Source organism: Sinohyriopsis cumingii, chromosome 14, assembly GCF_028554795.1.
Source record: "Sinohyriopsis cumingii isolate HCF-2022 chromosome 14, ASM2855479v2, whole genome shotgun sequence".
NCBI classification, from domain to species: Eukaryota; Metazoa; Mollusca; class Bivalvia; order Unionida; family Unionidae; genus Sinohyriopsis; species Sinohyriopsis cumingii.
In genome coordinates, this window is record NC_142974.1 from 62,949,513 (window position 1) to 62,976,735 (window position 27,223).

The 27,223-nt window shown below is 34.0% G+C and overlaps 1 long non-coding RNA gene across 5 annotated transcripts in view; it reads right to left on the minus strand.

The window, feature by feature from the left end:
- Positions 1–21,258, minus strand: part of LOC149783987 (uncharacterized) — a 32,587-nt gene extending 11,329 nt beyond the window's left edge. Inside the window, exons 1-2 of one of the 5 annotated variants that reach the window (XR_016413711.1) lie at positions 20,769–21,258; positions 985–1,095 (exon numbers count right to left, since the gene is read on the minus strand). This is a non-coding gene — a long non-coding RNA (uncharacterized LOC149783987). Of the gene's footprint in view, positions 1–984; positions 1,096–8,277; positions 8,413–20,768 lie in introns of those variants that run through there. The other 4 variants (XR_016413713.1, XR_016413709.1, XR_016413712.1 and 1 more) reach the window with 4 other exon arrangements.
- Positions 21,259–27,223: the final 5,965 nt, after the last annotated feature.

The window sequence follows — 27,223 nt, forward strand, 5'->3', positions numbered from 1 at the left end:
TCGTTCCGATATGACTGAACAATTGTTAAAGCTGCGTTAAAATTCCAAATCACACACACACACACACACACACACACACACACACACACACACACACACACACACACACTAACTTCTATCAACCTCGATTGATTTAATTGATTTAAACAATATTCATACTCTAGTACATATATAAATGAGAAATATGCATGTCGGTATACAGTTTCCAACTATACTCAACAATCAGCTGACTGATATTGGTGACGCGATGTCTTAAACTGAGCATTATCTAGAAAAATGAACTTGTTTCATGATTACCCTGGGAGCTGGCTTTAACTCTCTATCACAATGTTTTGAAATAATTTTGCACATACCCGTATGCGACTTTCTACTCAAATGCGTTGTCTGAAAAGATGCAACAAATGTTCATCTTGGTTGACATTGTACAACAAGTAACGAAATTTACCTAAGGGCTTGTTTGGTTGCAAAAAGTTTGTTGTTGTTTAAAATGACGTCAGATTATGTGTACCAATGCAGAAATGTTTGTAAATTCTCATCGTATGATGCAATCGTTTAATTAATGACTCTCTCATACATAGTATAAATACATTTTCTTTCAAGAAATGACTGCCTGCAGTGCATTGTGGAGAAAAAGGTTATAGTCTTATTAATGGATGTAAGCACCGCTTAAGGAATAGCAAATAAGTATCATACATACATACATACATACATACATACATACATACATACATACATACATACACACACACACCTACCTACCTACCTACCTACCTACCTACCTACCTACATACATACATACATACATACATACATACATACATACATACAATACATACATTCAAATACTTTATAACGGATCGAAGGAACACCTTGCAGGAGAAACACTAAAGTGAGTCACATGCATTTGACACTCCTATTCCAATCACAATTCAGTGCAGTTCTAGCTGTGCTAGTAATTTCATTAGTTTAATTTTGAGGTCCTACCAATATAAATAGTCACAATAATCACCGTCGCCGTTGTCCGCACCAATGGATGGACGTTACTTCGATCTGTTCAAGAACAATATTCTGCTTTTGAAGTCATAACATCATTCTCTGGAACAATACGAATGAAATTATAGTTTTAACATTTAGTTGTACATTATGCCCATATCAACCAACAAGACTACACATGGGTACACATGTTAAACATATAACCCGATGTTACTTCCTCCTTCGAACCTTATCAGACAACATTCCTTGTGAAGCTTTTTAATACTACCATATAACTGGTGCTCCTGAACATTAATATACATTTAGTATAATACAAATAATATCATCATACAGGCTAGAGAAATTTATTTCGTATCCTACGGAAATTCGAACCCAGGTCCGCAGACAAACGGAATCCCTCGCCTTGCCTGCACACATAAGCCTATATTCCCTCACAACTGTACACACATCACCAAACAATGACGGTACTTAATCGGTGTTATATGAACGTGTGTGTAGCAGACATGCTCACATTACAACCTAGTACTTAATTCTCATCTATTTACACATTCATGTCTGGTTTCTATGAAAGAAATCGAGGTATAAATGATTAATTATTGAGAATTATAATTATACACCAGACAGCACGGGAAGTGCTATCCCTGGATTGTGTGAAAGAATGCTTGATAATAGTAGGTAGAATCACTATTTAATACAAATAATACTATCATACAAGTTAGAAAACTGATAAGGTAATTGGACACACTCTCTTGAGTTGTCCAACGGCTAATACCAGACGTATCACATGCCTGTTTATTTACGCTGTTATCAAATAGTTAAGATTCATAGGCAGAAATTTAAACAAAACGGCTTACACATATGCATGCGCCCTGTCATCTTTCAAATTACATATTTGTAATCAGCAAATATCACCGAAACAGATGAATATAATAGATAAACAATAATGCTAATGTGGACTCAATCCAGCACCTAATCTTTAGATTCTCTAAGCCAATTACAATATTAGATAACACAGTATTACTCACAAAATGACGCGTTAATATTTTCCCATATAAATTTAGTAGCCACATTATTATATAGTTATCTTGTTTTCATACTAAAGGCCAAATAACCTAACTGAATATATGATGGACTATATAATAAAATACACAACTAGAGGTTCAGCAATACACATTAGCTGTATTGACGAACTCATAGCACCACCTAGCGGCCTTTAAACAAAGCATATCACGCTCTTAGTCATTCATTTCAACAATACGTCTCGTTTTAGTCTACGTAAAATTGAATGTTAGAATCATATCTGAATGCATGCGCCTTGAAACAACTTTTTCCAGTTGGTTTGGAATGAATTGATTTTGTTTTTTTTTGTTTTTTTTACAGCTAAATTATGCTTGTCAAGTTATGATTTTCTGGACTTTTTTGCTAAGTTTGTTCCATATGATACTCATGCAACTGGAGATACAAGTATTGATGCAGCAGCACATGTGTTTATGTTCTGTTATTTTATGTTTGGAATGATTAATTGGAGAAGATATAAATTATTTTATTGAAATTATCAACATTAATCATAATTTAAATATTATTGGTTATGGATATTGCATTTATTTTGTTTTATAACGCATTAAGGACAATGTGATTTCTGTTGGAAATGTAGTCAAAATTATAGCACAATTTCGCGATGTGGATGAATTTTTGGCCGGAAAACTCGCTTCTTCGTCGTCTTGGCCTATAAACAATGAGGCTTTTGGTTTTGTACTAAAACCAGCCATTTTCAGTTGCATTGTTGTTTTAGAATTCAGTGTTCGGACTGATTTGTAAAATGAGAGATCTCAGTGTTGCCTTAATATCCATGTATATGTTATTTCTGAAAACTCTTTGGACCATAGGTCTTAGTCAGACCCATTCGAGTAGCAAAGAGATAAGAACTAGTCTCATAAATAGGTATTTGAAAGATCAAAATAGTATTTCCAACAATGCATGTCACACGATTGTTGTGGATATCGCAGATATTAAGTTCAGTCGTTTGCTTGCTTTAAAATTATTTTGTGGCTCAATTATCTCATCCACATTGTTAAAGTTGTATTCGCTACTTTCAAATGAACCGAACAGAATGTTTAGATCATCCACATACAAATACAAAATATGATCCGGAGTATACCAACATGAGCGGACATTGTTTGCTGACACTGACAATTAGATACGAACAGACCATACTAATCTTAGACATATCAATCGTACAGTACGAGGCAATATGTATAATGCACGATTCTGCTAGTATAAGCTTAAAGGAGCAAAAACGAACATATAATAATATTAAAATATTCCATGCACGTAAAATATTCTGATATTCACGGTATTATACTATTATGCATATTACTCAACTTTGAAATACACGTGTTTAAATAAAGTTCAAGTTCATGATAATGCTCCATAAGAGGAAAATATACTGGGAAATCGCATGCAATGTGTTCACGTAGTATATCACGCCGTGTATATGCACAACATACTTTCTATCAAGGAAGCAATGCTTAAAGTAAGTCTAATATTTTAGACGTGTCCTTTGATAACCACCGATCGCTTAAATTTTGTATCTTAACTTAGTTTTGTACTTGTTATGTGTGTGCGTGTGCGCGTGATCGTGTGAATGATATAACTAGATGTTTCATTCTGCCAAAACATCTTTCACCTGACATTTCCGGCAACGTCGCTTATACTCAAATGGCAACTATTTGTCTATATTGATGTACTAAAGTAACATAAAAGTAACATGAAATAACCCTATCTCGCTTTAAGAGATATATGGTCCATTTAATTACATTGTGATAGTAAACAAAGTACTTGCCTGAACTATGTCGCTTAGTTAGCACAAATATCAATTCACGCGTTTGACAGAGCATTTTATATATTTGAACAGGTGAGGCAAAGGCTTTGGTCAATGTTACTAATAAGGCTTACTTATTGCTTAGATTGCATAGTGCATCAGGTATTTCAAATAAAACGTCATACAGCAATTGAAATCTAGATCAGAATGAGCCTTCCTTGAAAGCATACCGCTACAGTAAGGAAAATAAATTATACCTTTAATAGAACAACATAAATGGACGCTCTCAAAATATGTATGAACGTTCTTTCATCTTGGAACGACAGGGGCTAGAAGGGAAATACAAACCAAATTACAAGATTAATAAGCTAGAATATAAGCGGTTTCAACTTTATACACTCTATTTGAAGGTGCCGAATTAAACTTGCAGAAAGGAGTTGAATATCCGAAATTTTCAAATGTGATTTATGGCAGTAAGTAATCAGATGAAGAGACAGATATAAGTATTTAACTTCAAATAAAGGAAAAATAATAATTTATAAAAAGGAAAATTTTTAATAAACGAAAGGACCAAAAGGCAACAAATAAGTGCATATAATGCTATCATTACAGACAAAATCGAAAACAATAGTTTCTTACATAATACAGCTAAGAAGAGTTTTAGGATCCTGGACTTCAGTTACAAAGTGAACCCTAGGTGTGCATTATGTCTAATGAACATGAGAGGTAAGGAATATATCTATAATGAACGGTAAACGCAGCATTTAAGGCGGCAACGCATCGGACTTGTATTATATTATCGCGAGCGAGATACCGAAGCCGACCAGCACCAGTCTATTCCCTCTTTACTTGTGTAAATGAACAAGGCGCAATTTGTCTTGAACAATCTTCTAAATATACAATTCCAGCAATTCATAAAAATGGAACTCATTTATTCAAAACTGAAAAATTAGGTAATAGAATAACACAATGCAACATTACGAATAAATCGGCAGTTAAGAAAGTAACTGATGTGAAGGAGACATTAACAACTCTTGAGGCATCTGCAAGGCGAAACTACATCAAACAAAGAAACCGTAATGAAAGTTAGGTTTGGATTTGACAAAAAATGGAATCTGAGTTAAATCAAAATAGGCCAATAACCAGATTCTGGAAGTCTTGCTTGATATATAATGCATTTCTTTTGGGGAAATTTAATATATACGGAATAAATGAAGATAGGAAGTTGGATTGATTTTTTCTAAGTAATCCAACCTAGTGATTAGACTTTTTTGAACGACTAACGTCACTATCAACATTCAGAGTGATCGAGCTTATGTAATCTGATGTTCTGGTAAGGTTGAGAAAGTGTAAGGATAGACTGTAACATTGTCATGTTACGCAAAACACGACCAATCTATGTATGTTTCACTTTACAAGGAGCAGGAAGAAGTTAGTTTTCCATAATTTAAATACGGGTTTTAATCTGAATAACACTAACTAGCTCCTAAAGATATTTGAAAAATTATCAGAGGGCAAACTCTCTACTTGATATAAAAGACGGAAAAAAGCAAAGATGTCTTTGTAAAACGCATAGACAGTTCTAATTTATTTTACAATTAACAACTGAACAATCTGCATGACAGCATATAAAGGACCCAAATCATATCAATAGTTTGGTTTGAGACTGTAAACGGGTTAATGTATAAACTATTAGTATTACATATTCAACGATTCAAATATTAATTCAAAAATCAAAACAGGGACAACAAAAACAAAGACGTGCGACTACGGCGTTGATGATTGTAAATGTTCTAGTTGTGGTAGTAAGCATTCTAGTGAGACGACTATGGGATCCACAAGTTTGGATCAAACGCAGTGAAATCTAACTAGTAAAACTTCCTTCACACATGATTTAACATATATTCAATCCAAACAGAACCATTCTTGATACATTTGCTCGTGGTCTGTAATAAGGCAAATTGTAAACAGCAGGAACAATTTAATACAGCATCAGCTGGGTTTGATGGCCAACAAAATTTTAAATTCATGTTTGTATAAAAAGGAAATATCATTTACTTTGTTAAAATATGCCCATTGTTCTTAATTAACTTTTCATCGTCTGAATAGCACAGCAATTACTCATGCTTCATTTCCTCATACTGCACGACAAGTGTGTATACAAATAGTATCATGAGTTAGGAAATACTTTTAATTCCAAATAAGTAATATTAGTTCGTGTAGGAGACGCCAGATATTTTGTATGTTTATGAAAAACAATCCTGCTTGGTACATTTGAAAGTAAAGATGATAAACGATGTCGACGCGTTTACTAAGTCACAAAAGAGGCTTTCAACCAAGCTAAGAACTGAACATGATGCCCGTTATGTCAGCAACAAACGTGAGACAAGCATTATTGACATATCATTTTAGTCCTTTAAACATTTATTTAAGATGAATGTTAGTACCTCTTCTCAAATCGAATGTTTCAGACTAAGAGCCCAGCTATGTTGCGGGTGTAAAAATAGCATTGAGAGCTATATTAAATTCAAGTTCTATCCCGTCTACATCAGAGAAGTTCCATTTCACATCTCATTCCAAGCACTAAATTCGAACACAAAAATGCAACTGAAAAGTGGGTTTTGGCATAAAAGCAAATGCTTCAGAGCTAATTAGCCAAGACGACAAAGAAGACGTTTTAATTGTTTAAATAGTTTTAATTTATGCTGCAAGTCGTACATATCATGTACGTACGTGGGGTTAATCCAATAAACATCATGCTTGTGATAGGTCATACAAATTGTCATCTACTAATATCAATTACTATAATTATACTTACCTTTTCACTTCTTGAATATCCTCAAAAAATAGTTTCTTATTTACATCTGATAATCAAGATTATTTGGATTTCGATGACTGATTTACGGTACGAAACTGTACTGCGATTTAGATGATATTTCGAACACCAACACCAATTACATTCGAAATGATAATTTACTCTACAACATAGCGAAATGAACCTGTTATTCCATTACACTATATATTCAATCAAGCGTTTTCATGTATTTTCCAATTTATAAAAAATTCATAATTTTCCACCTTATGAGTAAAAGCTATCAACGTGATCCAACAGAAGGACAAGTGCTTACACCAATGAGTTTTTTCCAGTCACATCATCATCGAAAGGAATCGACCCAACCAATCCTTTACAACTACTAATGTCGAAGTTACTTTGATCGACATATAAGCAAAATCCATTCATTTCAGACCAAATGGAAAACTTGGTCCGAGACGCAATCGATCACATCATAACTCTAAATTTGAATTTTAAGTAGAACAAAATATTGTGAAATAAAAACGATTCAATACCACGTCAAAGGGAAGGTGAGCGTGAATAATGTTACTGTATACACTTGTATGTTTAATTTGGAATATAACATACATTCAATAACTTTCTTGTAGTGCATTATTTTTTAAACGCTTTAGTTGCAAAGCACACTTAATATATAATTAAAAGGTTACCTCATTTGTGCGGGAAAATATGAACTCGACCTTCTGAGTAAGAATCGACTCCTAACGTCATAGAGTAAAGTGCAGAGTACAAGTTAGACATATAGTATCATAGCATCATATTATATTAAGCTAGTGAAAATAAGTATAGAAACAAAATCATCACACTTGATATATATGTTTTCATTTCAGCTTTGAAATGATCGCATAAAAATGTATCCGTTGCAAGACTGTATCAAACAGTCACCCCTATGATAAAGAGAGAAAGAGAGAGAGTGATAGAGAGAGAAAGTGGGGAATTCAATAAATTTTAAATTTTAGAGACGTTAAAAAGAGATTCCAAGATTGTATTTCAATAAAAGAAATAATGTCTGAAATTATATTTTCTCTAAAGGTAATCGTTTTGTTATCATTATATGTTTAACGATTGTTTCACGATTTATTGTTATGATGACTAATTTTAAATTGCTTTGACGACAATAACCTTATTAATTAATTGTATGGCTTAGCCAGGCACACGTGAAGTTAATATATATGTATGAGAGATCTGTACAGATTAATGAACGAAACCATAGACAAGGGAACTGGGTAACATACCAGGTATACAAATGCGTATATGCACGAATGGACGATTACATACATCTACGATATTGTCACAAAATTAAAAGCTGTAAAAGATTACAAGAGTGTAAGATTATAGTATCAAATTGAAAACTGATCCATGATTTATTTTCGCATGAGAAATTTTATCTAAAGAGAATAAAGGGAAATTCGGTTGCCAGGCTTAGATTACGTAAACAAAATATTTAATATTTATTATCTTCACTGAAAAAAGTAAGCAACCAACAGCCTTTTCGGCAGAGAGCCCTTGGGTGCGAACGCAACACTTTCAACATACCCGTCGGGTGCAGACAAACTTTCAACATGTCTCGTATATAAATATACCCATATGAAAACTCTTAATATCCACTTACCGCAAAAATGAGGTTTCAGTATATTTGCCTTCACAACGAAAATGTCAGAAAAACGTCCTTTCAGGGCAACGCAGAAAACCACGTTTGCTTTGACTCACTACCTTATTACACATCGATATTATCGCACTTGTTCATTCATGCCACAATTTGAGCGATATATTTACTTCCGTGTTAAATTCGTTTGGAAGACATAATCAGTGCAAAAATAAAATCAAAAATTTGACCGTAGTTTCTCCTTGTACACGCTGTGTACATACATAATTTGTAGATATAAGTCAGTTGAAGGGAGGAGGATTCGGGGTTTAGATGTGTTGCTTGTGGGAAATGGCAAATGCTTGATGTTTATTTACACCACGCAGAGACTTTTTTAGTCCATTATTTTATAAAGTTTTCTAATCATTCTGACTTAGATCATAACGTCATACACTGCATGATGGTAACAAGAGTTAATCTCTCACAAAATTCTTCCTGGATGTCATGTAATTTATTTCCTTTGCACGCGGTGTATAGAGGCTCCAAAATAATTATGGGTGCCATATGTTCATTTCGCAGGGTTTTGTCCTTTTGTCCTTGATGAGGCTACGAATTGCATAGAGATGACGCCAAATATTTGCACCGGAAGCGACCTGAGCGGGTGGACAGACGCTGAGCTAAGTTCAGAGGTCCCACGCTCAGCATAAGGAAAAACATAAAACAGATCTTTTCAAGAACAATATTATATTATTTAAGAAAGAACTTCATTATTTTATTTAGCCAGAACGTATAGTTTCCCATGGATTGAAGTTTCCATGTTATCAAGCAATCACTGGATACCCAGAGCTCACATATTCCACTATATTTAGAACGGCAAACACTTAGGCGTACGTTAAACATTCAAGTCGGACAGCATGTATCTGGTTTTGGACATTAAAGGTGCATGGTAATCAATGATATTAATATTTCTGATATGAACTATTATGAACGTGTAACTGGGGTTTTAAGAAAACATCTTCATCGCCCGTAGGTCCTAGTAATTTATGTTATCATAAGTTTTCTCATCGTCATAAACATCAGCTATGTCATCATCATCGTCATCATCATGGTTAGCATTACCATCATCCAAGTTCTCGATAATGTTGTGAGTATTACAAGGTTAGGCCATTGTTATGTATTCGCATATTTGGTGTCGCGTGTCTATGCTTGACCTTGAGCTGACTACCGGAATAAGCATATAATATAATGAATTTGAAAGAACTAAGACAATAAAGACAATCAATAATTGCTGATATATATGTATTATTATTATTATAATTGTAATAATTATTATTACTATTACTAGTATTATCATTATTATCATTATTATTATTATTATTATTGTTATTATTATTATTATTATTATTATTATTATTATTATTATTATTATTATTATTATTATTATTATTTACATCATTATCGCATTTCAATCAATTATTGTTGAAAATAAAACATCGGTGATATTTACTACTATCGCAGCATTATACAATGATTTATGATACTGTCTTTACTGCTAAGCTACTTTTATAACAGACCAAACAATCTGATTGCTTGAGAAACACTAATATGCATCATGTATTTGATGTTCAAAGTCCATTCAAAATTCAGTGAAGTACTAACTGTGGTTGGTGTTGTAGCAGTATTAGTGTAGTTGTACTAGCAGTATAAATAGTAGTGGAGATCATCACCCTCCTCGTCGTCTTTGTCTTCATTAATATCAATGCCAGAACTTTAAAAAGCTTGCGAAGGACAATATTATGTTTTTTTAGGGCGTCACGTTAGTATTTGCTGAAGCGAGAAGGTATATTTATTAAGGATACAAATTTCAAAGCTATATATCAATCATTGGATTCCCATGGTTTTAAATTACATGTTTAAATGTTCAAGTTGGTCAGTATATGTCGGGTATGGACACATAACGCTGTATGTTAAATGTATTTTTTGACGTCTTTAACATGAATAGTTTATTTGTACCCATATAGACAGACAATATTAAAGCTATGGACAAATTTTAAACCTATGTCACCAAGTATATTTCCCCTTCTACTCTTATCAGCCCTCAGTACTTGGAAAGTACTGTGATCCTTCGCCAATCTATTTGCAAATGCAAACAAGGAGCTATTGACGCGGAAGCTTTTACCCCCTCTAATCAAATTAAACTTGGGTGAGTTTGATAACCTTTCCATAAGGTTATCAGTTTAAGATCAGTAAAAGGAATGCCTTGAAATGAATGTTACTCCCTAACCTGCTGCCAATAATTATAAATACATCTAATTAATCACGATTATACTTATAGCATTCGAATATATCATACTATTGCAGTCAGGTCACGGCCAACATCAAATGTTTGCATGAGTGGGATGAAACAGGTGAGACATTCATTGACTGGGAAGTTAAAAAAAAAATGTAAACTTAAACTGGACAATGTTATATTGGTAATTGTGTAATTGTTTTCAAGGTAGAATATACATTGCTTTAGTGTAAGACGCCTTATTTGATCCAGCTTAGCCAATACGAATACAATTATGTTCCCACGTTGTAAATTATACATTTTGGGAGAACCTAATGATACGATATCAAACGTACTCGTGTTATTGAGGTCACCAATAAGTAAAAAGAGGAAGAAAAAAACTAAAAAAACAACAACAAAACGAATATGACAATACATTGAAATTAGTTTTGTTTGATAATCACTTATTTACCCTATTCATGCGAGTGAACAAATCATACCATGGTAATGAATATGCAACTAAGTTTACTTCTGCATTCAAATGAAGTTTCAAAGAAATATTAATCGTCTGATAAATGGGGAAAATGATTTACCGTACAGAAAATGCATGTGTAAGAAAGTAAAATATATTATTTAAATATGGTTTCCTAAGCCTTCGAAAAGGAAGTAACATATGTTGCATATCATTATTTAAATGTGATCGAAATTATTTATTACTTATATCTATATAAGGGAGTAATGTAGCATTACTCCAAGCAATGGCCTAAGGAGAATTACTCTAAAGACTATATACTTATAAATATATATATTTTATTACGAGGATGTATATTAAGATCCCTATGGTTGACGAATGCAAGGACATTAATTACCACTAATAGTACTAGGACTATTCCAACCTTACCGCTAAACAAGCATATCAATAATTCGCTCCATAATGGGTTTCTGCTTGGTATCGAACCTAGAACCTCTGAATGCGAGATAAGACAACTATCGCCTGCCTGCACGTTCCAGCACCCATACTAACACGGTCACCTCCACATCACCAAAAATGATGTTTCGGTTGCCGTTCATATACGGTACCAGAACGTGCAGACACTCTCGAAACTTTAGATATATATATCGTATGTCCTAAGATACCTTGACATTGGCAAAGTTAGGTTATATCTATATAAGGGAGTAATGTAGCATTACTCCAAGCACTGGCCTAAGGAGAATTACTCTAAAGACTATATACTTATAAATATATATATTTTATTACGAGGATGTATATTAAGATCCCTATGGTTGACGAATGTAAGGACATTAATTACCACTAATGAATGCACATAGTATTGTTCCATATTAAAGACAGGAACGTTTTTGCGGAAAAGGAAACATACTGTACCATTTTTCCGGAAGGGATTCAGGCAGGGATATAATAAAATAGATCGCAATGGTGAAGACAGTATCCATCTTAAATATTCCACTTCATTTATACCATGAAGGTCAATAAACGCATTGAGGAAATGACTCTGGTCACTGTTATTGATAAAGCTTACCAGCTGCATATATTAAAAAGTGCACGCAAGTGGCATTTCCAAACAAAATGGGAATGAGAACTACTTTACAATATAAAGCCATATGTGAGCAAATATGTAATAGACTCACTTAAAAAGTGCAACGATACAATATATAAATCTGATGAGTTCGCATGTCATATGTTAATACACGTTGCATAATATAATGAATACGTTGCTCCGACGCGAAGGGGGCCAGGTTTATGGAGAAATGTGTTTGCATTTGCACGTGAAAGCAATTCAATCTGATTCGATATGTTATATGATGTGACAAAGTGACAAGATCTTTTCTATATGTATTGAATAGTTTTGAACATATCTGTACCTGTGATCAATTACTTTGCGTTGATACTCGGAACTCTACATAAATAATTCATTACTCAACAAATGCAAAGCAAGCAACGCAACCTATTAATCGGATTCTACATTTAACAATAATTAAGAAATGGAAGAAATGATGATCTGTCAGGAAACGTTTTTATACGTACTAGATATGTTTTAATTCCATCTTCCTTATTTGAAATATGAACATATTTCATTTTACCATAAGCTTTCATTACCAGATATGCATATATAGATCAAAGGATAAACGTGGCAGTTTAGGAGGCTAAACGTCACACTAAGAACATAAATTCGCACATGTCTGATCACTCTCAGTCTCCATCAAGAGGGAATTATATGCCATATCTGAGACATTAGAAAACAACAATGATATATACAAATCTAACAAGCAACCCTGGTTTCTTGCCAGAAATAAAGACTGAAGCTTGCAAATAAAACGCATGAAGGTTAAATATTTAATTATCATAATTTTAATGTGAAAATACACTATCTCGCTTTCCTCTAGAGTTTATTGTTATGAGAGAGAGATCACACTACAGGTGGGCAGAAATGTCTTTAAATAGTGATTTTTGAACTGTTTTGCGCTTTTTCGGTGCGGCTGGTGCTTCTGTGACGCGAGCTTTCATTTTGCTAGTTTGCTTGTCTTCTTGCCATGTTGTTAAATCATTGAAATAATCAATTACTTATTAACACCTATCGTAATAGCTATATATATATATATATATATATATATATATATATATATATATATATATATATATATATATATATATATATATATATATATTCTCTACAATAGGTACCAACTTGAAAAAGTTGCATAGCACCTTTCTCTACAATGTGGACATTGCTTACAAGTACATTCTTATTTGATTCTAATTTTTCTCTCTTGATGCAGATGTTTTGAAATATTTCTAGAACATATTGTGCAATATTGGTGCAAATCTGTCTAAGATCGGAATATCTATAGTAGGCACTTTTCATCAGGACACTTTGGAAGGAATTCTATGCGATTCTCATGAGACTTTTTCTCACCTTTAGAGATGGTTGTGGTTATTTAGAACCCCTTCTATTGTCCAGGGCAAAATAATAATTGATAACAGAATATATGTGTGTATATATATATATATATATATATATATATATATATATATATATATATATATATATATATATATATATATATATATATATATATAATTTATTTTGTTTGCATATTTAGCGCATAACTAGAACAAAACCTTGTAGGCTAAGTTTAATAGGGAAAGATTATTTACTTATGTAAAAAATGAAAATTTCGTAAATTGAATATAAGTTAAAATTATAGCTAAATTAGAAATATAGATATGTTTTATCGATTACACATTCAATGTGCCTTAATATTATTACCTAATAGCGTGCTACTTTATAATTTGGGTATGATTTTGACATACAATATTTAAAATTATACATCGGATGAAACAAGGTTATACAATCTGCAATCTGAAACGTTTTTTCATTCAATAATTATAAACATTTTCTTTCTGTTCTATAATTATATTCAGATCTGTGCATAAGTATGAAGTCTGATTACAAGTATTCTTCACAGTGACATATTTCGAGCGTATATCGCAAGTCTACATAGACTAGCATAAGAAAGTCCATTTGTCCCTGCCTCGAACACGCCTAGGTATTCATCCATGACTAATCCGAATGTCCTTATTACTTCTATAAGGAAACATATTTTGCTCTTACTTCTCTGTGTGTAATCCAAGTAATAAATTTGAATTGTCTTTAAAATGTATTGTGTCGTTTTATATATCGTTGCACAAAATTATACTTCCATCTTTCAGTACTACTAGACTTCTTATAAACATAAGATGTTGTTGTTGTTGTTGTTGTAGGGTTTAACGCCATTTTGTATCACACAATATGCTATACATTTCGGCCAGTATTAATGGTGGAGGAAGAACCCGGGAAAAACCCCGGAAAGAACCACCGACCCACGAGAATCTACTGGCAAGCTTTCTCACAATGCGACACTGGCTGAATCCGAGACTCGAACCTACGCAGACAGAGGTGAGATGGCAGTGATCCGTAACGTAGAGCGCTTTAGACCACTCAGCCACTCGGGGCCCCAAATATAAGATGAAGAACTATGCATATGAATTATGGTGGGCAAACCATGTAACGTAAAGGTGTAAGGTATTCATAATCAAGGTCTATTATCACGGTTCAATACTAAATAGAAATAAACAATTAATTGTTTACCACACACTGGTTTTATACATCCCTCCATTGACTTCCGTAACATTAGATTGCTTTGGAGAATACGAAATGTCATCCAAACTGTAAATATTCATGTCCAGAACCTTCTAAGCTTGTAAACAAAATTTGACCATGAAATCAAATATCAGCAAACAAGTTATTTAAACATACAAACATGCAAACATGTCAAAGTCAGGCTGCAAAAAAAAGTCTAGTTACACTTGACTCAAATGACACAAATCAGTACATAATATAATTTAAATATATGACAGTTGTCGAAAATTAATTTCGTCACTTGATCTCCGAGTTTCAACGCCACACTGTTAGTCAATTGCTGTTACATTAGCTTGATTTAATTGCTCTATTTGCCTTTAAAGAAACGAACATATGAATGACTTTTCGAATCTTACGAACATCTGAATTATTTTTCCATCTTACGACCAGCATCGAAAAACCAACATCATTAGCACATGAAGAATGGAGGTCTGAAATAATCCGAACACAAACATCAGATTAATTCCATCCCCACTTACAGAGCTGGTTGAGATCAATCCGACCACACCTATCCCAAACATCATGGTGTTGATCTATGCCAGATGGTCCTCTCATACTAAATGGACCAAGTTTTTAGAATGTATTACCGTGGAAGCATTATCAGAAGAATGAAAGAACATAAACTCTTGCTTCAGGAAAACAACTTTCGTCCTGTCTCGGTTGTAAGAGCCAAATGGACACATTCTTGTCGCCCTTGTTACATATTGTCTGAGTGTTTTGAGTAATAAATATATATCTTCTGAATTAGAAACAGAATATTTAAACTACATGCATATTGTTACGTTTGGATACGTCACCAATATGATTATGATTTATCCAGACATAATGCTTATTACCTTCCACATAATTTTGGTTTGCTACTCTTCCATGATACTAATGCAGATAATAATTTCAGATAAAGAAGTAGTAGTGTGAAGTTTAGCCGACGCAAATTAGGTTTGGAGACACTTGATTACTAGTTGCATTGCTCGGTAATGCAAATGTATGCGACACTAGCATCTTATGTTTGTCCAACTTTTATTGAAAAAGTTTATTAGGGCCAGCAGAGTAAAGGTCTTGAGGTTGATGTTACATCGACGGCTACTTCGTTTTCACATAACATCATATGAATTCTTAACCAGAATATTCATGAACTGCTTGCGTGGTTTGTCTCTGAGGCAGATGATTATATCATTCTTTTCTTCTTGAAACATCTTCCATCACAACATAAATGTATGCTTTCTACGACGCTGTCATTATTTCATTTTACATTGTTGCATATTATGAAGATCATCGATAATAAGCTTAAACTGTTCTACGGAGATTGTTGTTGGTAGGCTGAGAGTCTGATATATATGGTCTGGGGTTTTGCCTTGGCAAAGACACCGATTTCATCGTGTTTGTTGGCTTTCTTAGTGAAACAAAAGTTAATAAAAATGTCTGCGTTAGTAAAACTAGACGACATTCGCATTAGAATCTCCATGGGAATTCAATGCTAAAATGAGGGGCCTGATATTAAGTTTCAGTTGCTTTTGGTTTCCGAGTAGTTTCTCAGGCTCTTTTGTAGATCCCCTGATTTATATTCTAACCTATCTTCGAGGCTTTTTTTTAAACGACAACGAGACAAACAGGAACTACCAGTTTAATTGATAGGCGTGGAGTGAAACGGTGGCAACATCTGCAACACGACTTCTTTACGCACTCTGTAAAATTTACAACCAGCATGCATTCTGTCCTTAGGTTTAGTAATTATCTGTTTATGCTTAATGTAAAACGCTGCATACTATAAAGATCACACGTTATTTTATTTTTGTGAGCCGATTAATGGTTATCATACCATAATAATCATGCGTGGCTACAGCCTTGACGTCCGAAGCGGCAGTTTTGGCCTGTGCTGCGCAGTTGTGTATGTTACCAGGCTAAGCCTTGAAATATATCAACAAGCCCGTTGCCTTGATGTCGGTACCATTCTAGTGCAAGTTGGCTGTTTGTGGTGATGTACATGGAAGGACTATGGACCTGGTGAAACTATGGATTACATTTCTTTATCGCTAGTGAACGAGTCCACACTAAAGGGGCCCATAGGATCGCAATTAAGATGTAGAGAGTATGATAGCAACTTACACTATACCGGGCGCAACAGTGGTGGCCGGGTAATAAATAGTTATCCCGATTCAGCTAAGTCGAGTAGTGCAAATTTATGATGAATAGTTGAGACTGCAACACAGATAGGGTAAGCTATGGGACTGATTGTCATCGCTGCGCAAAGGTTTCGTTAATTGACACGAATATTACTTAATACCATTAGTAATTCACGTTTGTAAATTCCAACTTTGTTTACGAGTTAATGGATTATCTTTGACAGGCGTCCTCTCGTATATTTAGTGTCATGGCCGTAGCAACTTTGTCAGTGGAAACCTCAAATGTATTGTTAGCTGAAAGATAAAGAAAGGCTGGGAATGGATGATCGACAAGTTGTAGTAGACTCGGATATACCTTACTCTTTAGGTCGCGAACCTGCTTTCTCTTGTTAAAATTCGGAGACGAATTTCCAGTGGCAGAGAATATTGAATAATTATTATAAAATATAGGGTTATTAGCAAAGAAATTAACAGGCAAGGATATCAGCCTGGAATGGTGCATAATTTACATATACGCTGCAACAGGGCTGGAGAGAAGTAAGTTGTGGCACGTGTTTAATACTTATGTCCAGTATCCATTGTACGCATGTGTTCAACATTTATTTCTGCTATCAATGAGATAAGACATGCAACAGGAAGTACAATGCGACTGTATAGACACAGCTGGGTGATACATTGCTGCACCAGGTTGATTACTTGGAAGCGTATGTTTCTCCCACAATAATATACATGCAAAAGCATTATCGACCTGCACAATGGCAAAATAATATTATTCAATGTGAATTATATACTTTCTTCATCTTAGTTCAACATAATGTATGACGAAAATGTACAACTGTTAGAAACATTACAAGTAAAATTCGTTTGAAGGTGAATAATGAAACAACTTATAATTTATCAGTAACCGTAATACTGATAGATTCACCCTCTTTAACTAGTGGCATGCAGTTCGGTTCTTCACACAAATTAGATTTACATGTCGGCAATATATATATATATATATATATATATATATATATATATATATATATATATATATATATATATATATATATATATATATATATATATATATATATATATGATTCATGTTCCAATAAAACCATTGTAAAACGGCAGGTACCGTTTCTGATACGACCACACGCAAGTGGTCGGAGGCACAAACTCGATCCTGATTACTGAGTTAGGGACATATGATGGCCCACTCCTAAACAATGATTTGGCAGGAAGGTGGGGACGATTACAATGCAGATGAAGACATTATGTTAAACCCGGCCCAGATCTCAGGCACATTTCTCTATGAAAGCATATTAATATAATTTGTATGTGTGTGTGTGTGTGTGTGTACGTGTGTGTGTGTGTGTTTGTAAATCAAATAAATAGTTTTTAAATTCTTCCAAAATATGACCCATAGTTTATTATTCCTAACAATTCTTGTTGCTTTGCTTACTATAAAATGGTAATTTTTGTCTCATTTGATGTATAGCTCAATGATAAAGTTCGAATCTCGTCTGATGCAAGCATACTGCGCAATTCTACCAGTATGTATTAAATGTGTTACACATGCCTGCATGGTCCATATAGCTGAATTTTGAATTATTCGTTACTTACAATTTGAATCCTTTACATTCTTCAGTGCAAGAGAAAACTCCTATTAAGATAATGAGTACAAATTTGTCAGAGAACTTGACAAGCGTTCAAAAACGGGTTGCATATTGTAAGTGCATACAACGGGGTTGTCAGGGAATGTGTCAAGTCTACAAAACGGGTTGCATATTGTATGTGAATTCAAGGAGGTGGTGCTAACTACGTATACAACTATACAATCGGTGTTACCATCGGGTATTATACGGTACATGTATGTATCATCATTATGTGTTTGTCTCCAGTGTATGTACAAAGTACAGGACGAAACGTGTATTTACAAACCTCTAGATATACTATTCCAGCAATAAATCAAATATGCCGAGTCAAAATTGGAACACATTGTTTCAAAACTAAATAACAATTATACCACAGACAAAACAACATGTAGAACTATCAATTGCAGCAGAAAGTAACGGACATAAGGCATTAACGAGTCTTGAGGTGTCTTCTAAATTGACGAGTACAAGTTGAACAAAATAACCTCAAGAAATTTAAATTTGAATTTGACAACATGGGAGAATATTATTAAAAATCAGAATATACACATTATCTGATGCGGGAAGTCTACTTTGATATATAGCGTTCATCTATAATGAAAAGTTCATGCTTTCAGAATTGTTGAAGAGGGAGCAGATGATTGATTTTCAAAATTGTGCAACTTCGTGAGGATAAACGCTTGAACGACTAACGTAGATAGATTGGTCAAGCACAGATCACTGGATACCCTCATAAGGTAGATAATGTGTGAGAATAGTTTCTGCAATGATACTATTAAGCAAGAACAATCTTTGCACAATTTGCATTTTGCAAGCAACAATATTGTTAGTTAAAGACTCAACTTTGAGTAATACTTGTCCCTAGAGATAAGGCAGATCAACAAAAGCTATACTCTATATTAGAGCACAACAAAAATAACAACCGAAGCAACGGTAATGAAGGACAGGCTTTCCTTATAGCAAGGAATATATAAAAGGCTTAGATATACCGATGCTCAAACCTCTCTAGCCATCTCATTTTGGGATGCATACTCAATGGATATATAAACAATGTTTAGCTTATAGCATTAATTTGAGAAATGATTTATGTCGAGGATACATGGAAGGAAAGAATTATTGTATTAATATAGATGAATTTGGGCCAGTGTCAGGTCACTTAAAAGAAAGTGCCCAAATCAGCACTAACAATTAAAGGGGGCATGGAGCATTAGCTTTAGTCTACATGAGGAAAAGACAAATTATTGAATTCAAATAAATTGGTTGAGGAACATCGTTGTGTCTCTGCCATAAAATATATCTTGGATACTGTTAAATAACTTCGGTTTATTTTTCTTATTTTCAGTGAAGGGAGAGAGGAGAGGCGCTACATGGATACAAACATATTTTTTTAACAAAGACATTAGCACTATCTGTATTATTATTTGCTGACTATTTATTATTTTGATGATTTAGTTTGACTTGCATTGATATCATGTATTATTAATTTAATTATTTATCTTGAGTTTTCGCCATACACACGCTACATTAATATAAATGTTTGAAACGTCCAGATACATTAATGAACGAACAAAGAGATGCGGGAGCGGAACACCTGAGAAAGGAAATAATATATTCAGGAATAAATTACAACTCTAAGCTACACGATTAAATGACAAAATTAAAATAATGAAGAAAAACATAAATTGAACATTACAAGAATATAAGATAAACAATAACTTAATTTTTTCTCACATCGATATTTTAAATATAACCAAAATAATAAATACAGTTGTCGTGATTAGATCATATATATTATGTGTAGAGTCTTTATTAGACACGGTAATAAAACAATTATCTCTTATGCAGATACCCTCGGATGCACACAAACCACCTTCAACATATTTGAGCATCCGGCAGTCTATTTATACAAATAAGATGTCAGACAATTGAACAAGTCATCATTTTATTTGATGACCCTTACGCAAAGCAGTGATTAGCATTTTCACCATGCATCAGAATGTAATTTTCTCTTTCCAAAAAAAAAGAATTTCGAAGATTTGATGATTCCATTGTAGGTACAGAATTATGTGAACCAGCAAACATCTGATTAATGTTGATGAATATAGCCTCTACTGATGGAAGATACTGTTTTACGTATTTCACTGTTTGAGATACGAGGTACGCGAACCAGCTTTTGCTGGTTTTACAGACTGGGAAACTCGAATCGATCTAATTTTGGATTAGATACTCAGAACAAAAGTGAAACATTTACGAGAAATCGATGAGAAATGTGTAAATATCCACTTACCGCTACAATAAGAACGCAATATCTCTACAGTCACGGTGCTGTTGACGGTGAGAAAACTGATTTGAAGTCAATCCCTAATTTCTGTGTGATTGAAACACTTCCTTCTTTTAAAAATATGCAATCACTCCAAAATATCATTGTTCGTTCCCGCAACAGTTTGAATTATATGTTATCTTCCGCGTTACGTTTGTTGATAACATGTAATCAGTACAAAGTATAATCTATGACTTGACAGGGTTCTTGCTTTGCCCGGACTGTATCAACATAGATAATTTTCAGATATTAATCAGTTGTTAGGGAGAAGGACTCGAGGGTTTGTTGAGGAGAGAGTGGGTGGAGGATCAAAAGTTTGATGTTTCTTTACATCACATAGACTCCTTGAGAAAGTGTTATCACCATTTTGACCTTAACTATGACGTCACGATATGCATGATGGCATAATATTTGTTGAATAAAACGTGAACTCTCCTGATTAGGTTGACTACTGTGATTACGCTTCCACCAACACACACCACACACAACAATGTTGCTGATATTATCATCACCAGAAAAAATAATCAGAGGTTAGAAATTAAGTTTTTTATATCAGACTCAAATTACTCCTAATGCACATTATGCACTTGACTGTTTGGTTTCTTTTTGTTAAGTTCGCTAGAACAGTTTAGACAACATTTCAGATATAACATAGCATTTATGTCATTTACGTCTAAAATGTATAATTTTAATATCTTTTAGGGGCATTCAATCATATATGTAAAAATAGCTTGATTATACACTGATGCTACGTTGGTACACAGAGACAAAACAATACATGAGTTTGCATATAATTGGAAATCTGTCCGGAACTGCAGTAAGTCATGACACTATTAGATTTTCATACCAAAAAAAATGTCTTTACACCATTGTACTAGATAATGTTTAAGCATGTGATAAGTGCACAGTGTTTGACAGAAATTTGCAAAATGTGTAAGGTGGCTTGATATAATATCCTAAATTGTCCCCGGGCAAATGTCATAGGTTAAGGCTATGGTAGGATTCTTTCAGTTATTATTGTTTACTAATTAAAGATATGTATTTTATGAATTATTTGTTTCGGGCTTGTGTTGTTCTTGAAATCGATGTGAGGCATGAGCACTTCCCACACCTGCTCTACAGTAAGTAGATAGTTGAGTATCGATAGTCGGCTAAGAAGAAGAGTATGCCTAGTAATCCGGCAAACAAAACCTCCAAATCTGTGTTGATAATGATGAACGGTATGTTGATCTCATATCACTTGTTCATTAAAGATGCAATTTCGCAGCATGCACTTCTTTCGAAAGAAACATGCGTACACTTTAGCCACATAGCAGTAATTGTTAACGGCCAAATCTGGCCCGAATCTCTAATATGGCCACATGAAAGAGGGTTGAACTATTCCACGTGGATTTACAGGTCACTAATTAAATTATTTGCTCCTAAAATATAACGCACATCTCGCCCAAAGAACTCTTAACGTTAGCTCTGTGTGCAGGCACAATTGGCTGCAGAGTTTTGTCTGTGTCATTGAAATGGCGATATTAGCCCTTGAAAAGCCAACCAATATCATCACGGAGAAGGACTGATTTATTGGCCTTGTAGCCTAGCAGTAGACATACACGGTTACAAACATGCGTAATATATCTACAACGTATTTTGAGTTGCATCCAGGTGTTCAGTTCATGTCATGCACAATTGTCACCAATGAAAAGTGCCTGTTGTTGCACTTTAAGCATCACGTTGGGTACAAACATGCATTTGGACGTGACAAATTACGGTATACTTCTTTTGGTGGGTTGCATAAACGTTATTCAATATGAACTCACAGTGACATCTCTCTTGTCTAGTGAATAATATTATTATGGTTGGTTTCGTTATAGCTATCCAAAATCTGTAAATGTTTTGTTGCACCTTTGTAATTAATTGTATATAAGTTTTCATATGAGGCTGGTTCGAGTCGCATTTAATATGCGCATCAAATACTATCCCTTTCATTCTCAATCTAGAGGCTCCATGCCCAGCATAAGACTAAACTTCAAACATATTTTTTCAACAACAATATTCTGTTATTTAAGGCATAAATTTATTATTTGGTTTAAGCATAAGGTATATTACGATGTTAACTGACAATCATCGGATATCCATGGCTTAGATGTTTCTCTTCTCTATATTTATGCGCCCAATGTTAATTGGATGGCATCGTTCGATGTGTGTAATATACCCATTCTGGACAGTAGTGTTGGATTTTGATCCCAATGGTAAATATACATACACTTTTAACATTACGTATGTCCTTCGACCCATAATGACACGAAATGCTACACATACAGACCAATTAATTTCCTATAGTAACCTTATCAATCCACATTACGTGGCAAGTACTCGAATACTACCTCATACCTTCCTTATTGAATCCGGAAAGACTGCAGATATATGAGAATTAATTACTAAATCGTCATGAGAATGTGTCTGCGACACACGCGTGCATATAAAGCCGATTGAGTAACATCATTTTTGGTGATGCGTGCTTAGTCTTGAGGGAATATGGGTTCGTGTGTGCAAGCAAGTATATGGGCGCCGTTTACCCGCCAACCTGGGTTCGAATCTCCTTACAGTACGAATTTAAAATTATCTAATATATATATATATATATATATATATAGAGAGAGAGAGAGAGAGAGAGAGAGAGAGAGAGAGAGAGAGAGAGAGAGAGGGATGGAGGGAGAGATCTCAGTCTAGGGGCATAATATCAGACTCGTAATATTAAACATCGAGCACGATACCCACATAGGCGTGACGCGATCTACAACCTATGTAGGTTCCGGAAAGTATATATCATTTCTGAGACATGAAAGAGGAAAAAAATGTGACAATTGTGTCTTTAAAGCAAACGAAATAATTAAAATATATTTTAAAATAGGATGACATATTTTGGTTTCTAAGAATGTTGTTGAATATATCTGCTAATTTAGCTAAAACAGTTTGTCATGATTGTGATAATGTATCACATTCCTTCATGCAGTTAGGTGAGGAATAAAATGATAATGCAAACGGAAATAATAATCGACATGCACAACGGCTAACACTATTCATATCACATACCGTCTTAGGTACAATGTTATCAATGTCTAAGCTTGTACAGAAGTAAATTGAGGATGGCTTGCATATATACACGATGTAGCCTTGCAAAATACAAATGTGTAAGCAGCGAATGTATTATTGTTTTAATTAATGAACTGTTGCTTAAGTGAGGTCAGATGGATACATTGAAAATAATATGAATAATGTGGACTTAGGAAATCACCTAATCTTTATAATCTCTAACATTTTGTAATATTAGATAACACACCACGACATATACAGAGACAAAATCACAAACACAAATACCATCAAATTGCAATTCATTCCACGTAGCCTAGTTTTCGAATGCAAAAGAATAATGTCCGTATGACTTTAGCAATACGAATGTCGAAAGAGAGCTTAAATTTGCAGATGAGATGTATACATGGCTGAAATTGTAGCATAATGAGCAGATTTTTGTGTATGATTCATGATCGAACCCGTAGACAATGGTTGTTACATCGCATGGGGCCTCATTTCATCATACTATAACGATAATCCGGGCAGTTGTCTTGTACGTTTCGAACTTTTGGTAGAATATATTAAGCAGAACCAGTTAGTAGTGAATTATAATAATTTAGTCTTGAAACTATTAAGGAGCACATACGCGTGTTAGTGGCATATATAAGTTTGGATGGTGTTAATGTGGCTCATCTCCTGATATGCAGCCTTGAACGTTGGCAACACAATAAATAAAGGTTAGGATTGTAGTAATGTGTCTCATCTCCTGCTATGCAGCCTTGAATGTTGGCAACAACATAAATACAAGTTTGGATGGTGTTAATGTGGCTCATATCTTGTTATGCAGCCTTGACTATTGGCAACACCATACATACAAGTTTAGATGTTGTTAATGTTTCTCATCTCCTGATATGCAGCCTTGAATGTTGGCAACATCATAAATGAAAGTGTGGATGGTGTTAATTTGGGTCATATCCTCATATGCATCCTTGAATGTTGACAACACCATGAATACAAGTTTGGATGATGTTAATGTGTCTCGTATCCTGATATGCAGCCTTGAATGTTGGCAGCAACATAAATACAAGTTTGGATGGTGTTAATGTGGCTCATATCCTGATATACAGCCTTGAATGTTGGCAACATCAGAAATTAAAGTGTGGATGGTGTTAATGTGGCTCATATCCTGATATGCAGCCTCCAATTAATACAAATACCGTGCTAAAAACAAATTTATTTGTAGACAGTGCATACACCAGAATTAGGTAACACGTAGTGGAATTAACAACGTACAACCGAGTTCATTTTCCAACAAAAGCATAGTCTTGATAATTGTTTATAAAAAGAGATATGTGATGCATACACACAAAGTTATGCAGCCCAGAAATAAACTTAAATAGCAAATGAAATGAATCATAGATTTAACAGTGACATAAATGATATTCAAATATAAAATAGTTAACATACAACACGAATGTGGGACAAATCTAAAAAACCTATCTTATATCCATCATCTCTAATAGTTTACCGGATATATAGACTAAAGGATTCGAATGAAATATTCAGTTAAGGAAAGGCATGTGAGGTGTCATAGTTTGCTCTTAAATCCTACTGTCGAGTGCGTGACATAATTCGTTAAGGACATGAGCAGTTATTTCCTTTCAACATAGATTACTCGTTGCGAGAGATTTGGGAGAGAGAGAGAGAGAGAGAGAGAAAAGGAGAGATCACACTAAATATCCCAAAAATGCTTCCTGCATTAATGATATCTCGCCTCTTCAACCGGTATGTTGTGAGTTGGTAAATTCCATTTTGCTAGATTTGTGATGCTTACTGTATTCATGATTTTGAATATTAATATACGAGACCGTAAATCGACCTTAGTAAAATGCAGTAACTACACACAAATACACAATCACACACACACACATACACACAGACACACACACAAATATATATATATAACTTTTATATTTATGTATGGTTTCAACTAAATCCGTATATAAACGTGTATATATAGGATCTCACAGACATACAGACAGACACAGGTACAGACAAGACAACAGAAGAGAAGATAGAGAAATATTATCATGACGGGATGGATGGTTAACACTCCATATCTTTTTAATTGTTTCCCATCGAATTCCACTACATATTTCTTAAGTATAAAATATCAGAAACGCGCGCCATTTTGAGAGATATTCCATGAAGATAAAATGAATGTGTATCTACTGAAACCCAAGCAGTGAGCTACAGATGAGATAGTTTGATACCACTCTACAATCAAACTTCGTATAAACTTTCAATAATATTAGCAGAGACAAATATGAAATGGCTGAGTTTTAAATAATTGTATTATTTAATGACCTTCCACTTTAGAATAAAAACTGGGTAAATACAAAATTTCAATAATATTATCAGATATATAAACCTGGGCTTAAAATAATTTTATATTATATATATATATATATATATATATATATATATATATATATATATATATATATATATATATATATATATATATATATATATATATGTGTGTGTGTGTGTATGTGTGTGTGTGTGTGTGTGTGTATACAAACCTGTGTTTAAAATAATATTATTATTCCATGCCCTGCTGTCAATATGAATGAAGGCACAATACATCACGTTTATACATATACCATTAGAGACCAGCACACTAGTTTACAGTCAAATCAGTGCCGCCTCCAGAATATAACACGAGTGTGGATGAGTGAGGTGAGGCATTCATTGTCTCGGTAGAATTCATCTTCCCCTTTACACCTAAACTTTCCTAAGCTGAAAAAGTTTCCTTCGTAATTGTTCCAGGCTAGGTATATAGTATTCTTGTAGAAATGGAAGATTTCACATTCGATCGCAATATAACCAGACCGAAGATAACAGTCTGATAACAGAAGATCCTAATATGTGGCCAATATGCAGAAATATTCATTTTCAAAAAAGCTATTATAAGAATGGAACTAGCCGCATTATAGAGGACTTAAGTAATCTGTCGGAAGAAATAGGCATCATTATACCTAACACAACTATGCAATTGGCACGCAAAAATGTCCATTTTACAGGGAATATAATAGGCAACTAATATGCAAAATAATGCATTAAAGAAGATGCTACTATACTGACGTTTCATAGTATTTACCACCAACAAAATAATATGGTGAAATTGGAGTGTTTGTTATTTATTAGGAAACAAAAGACTATGGCAAACTCCATTCAGATAGCCTTATTAATCATAAGATGAATAAAACACAACATAGTAACAATTTCGTAATTCCGTCTGATGCAAGCATGTGCTAAATGACTTTCTGTGCAGAGGATGCATTTGTAAGACCATA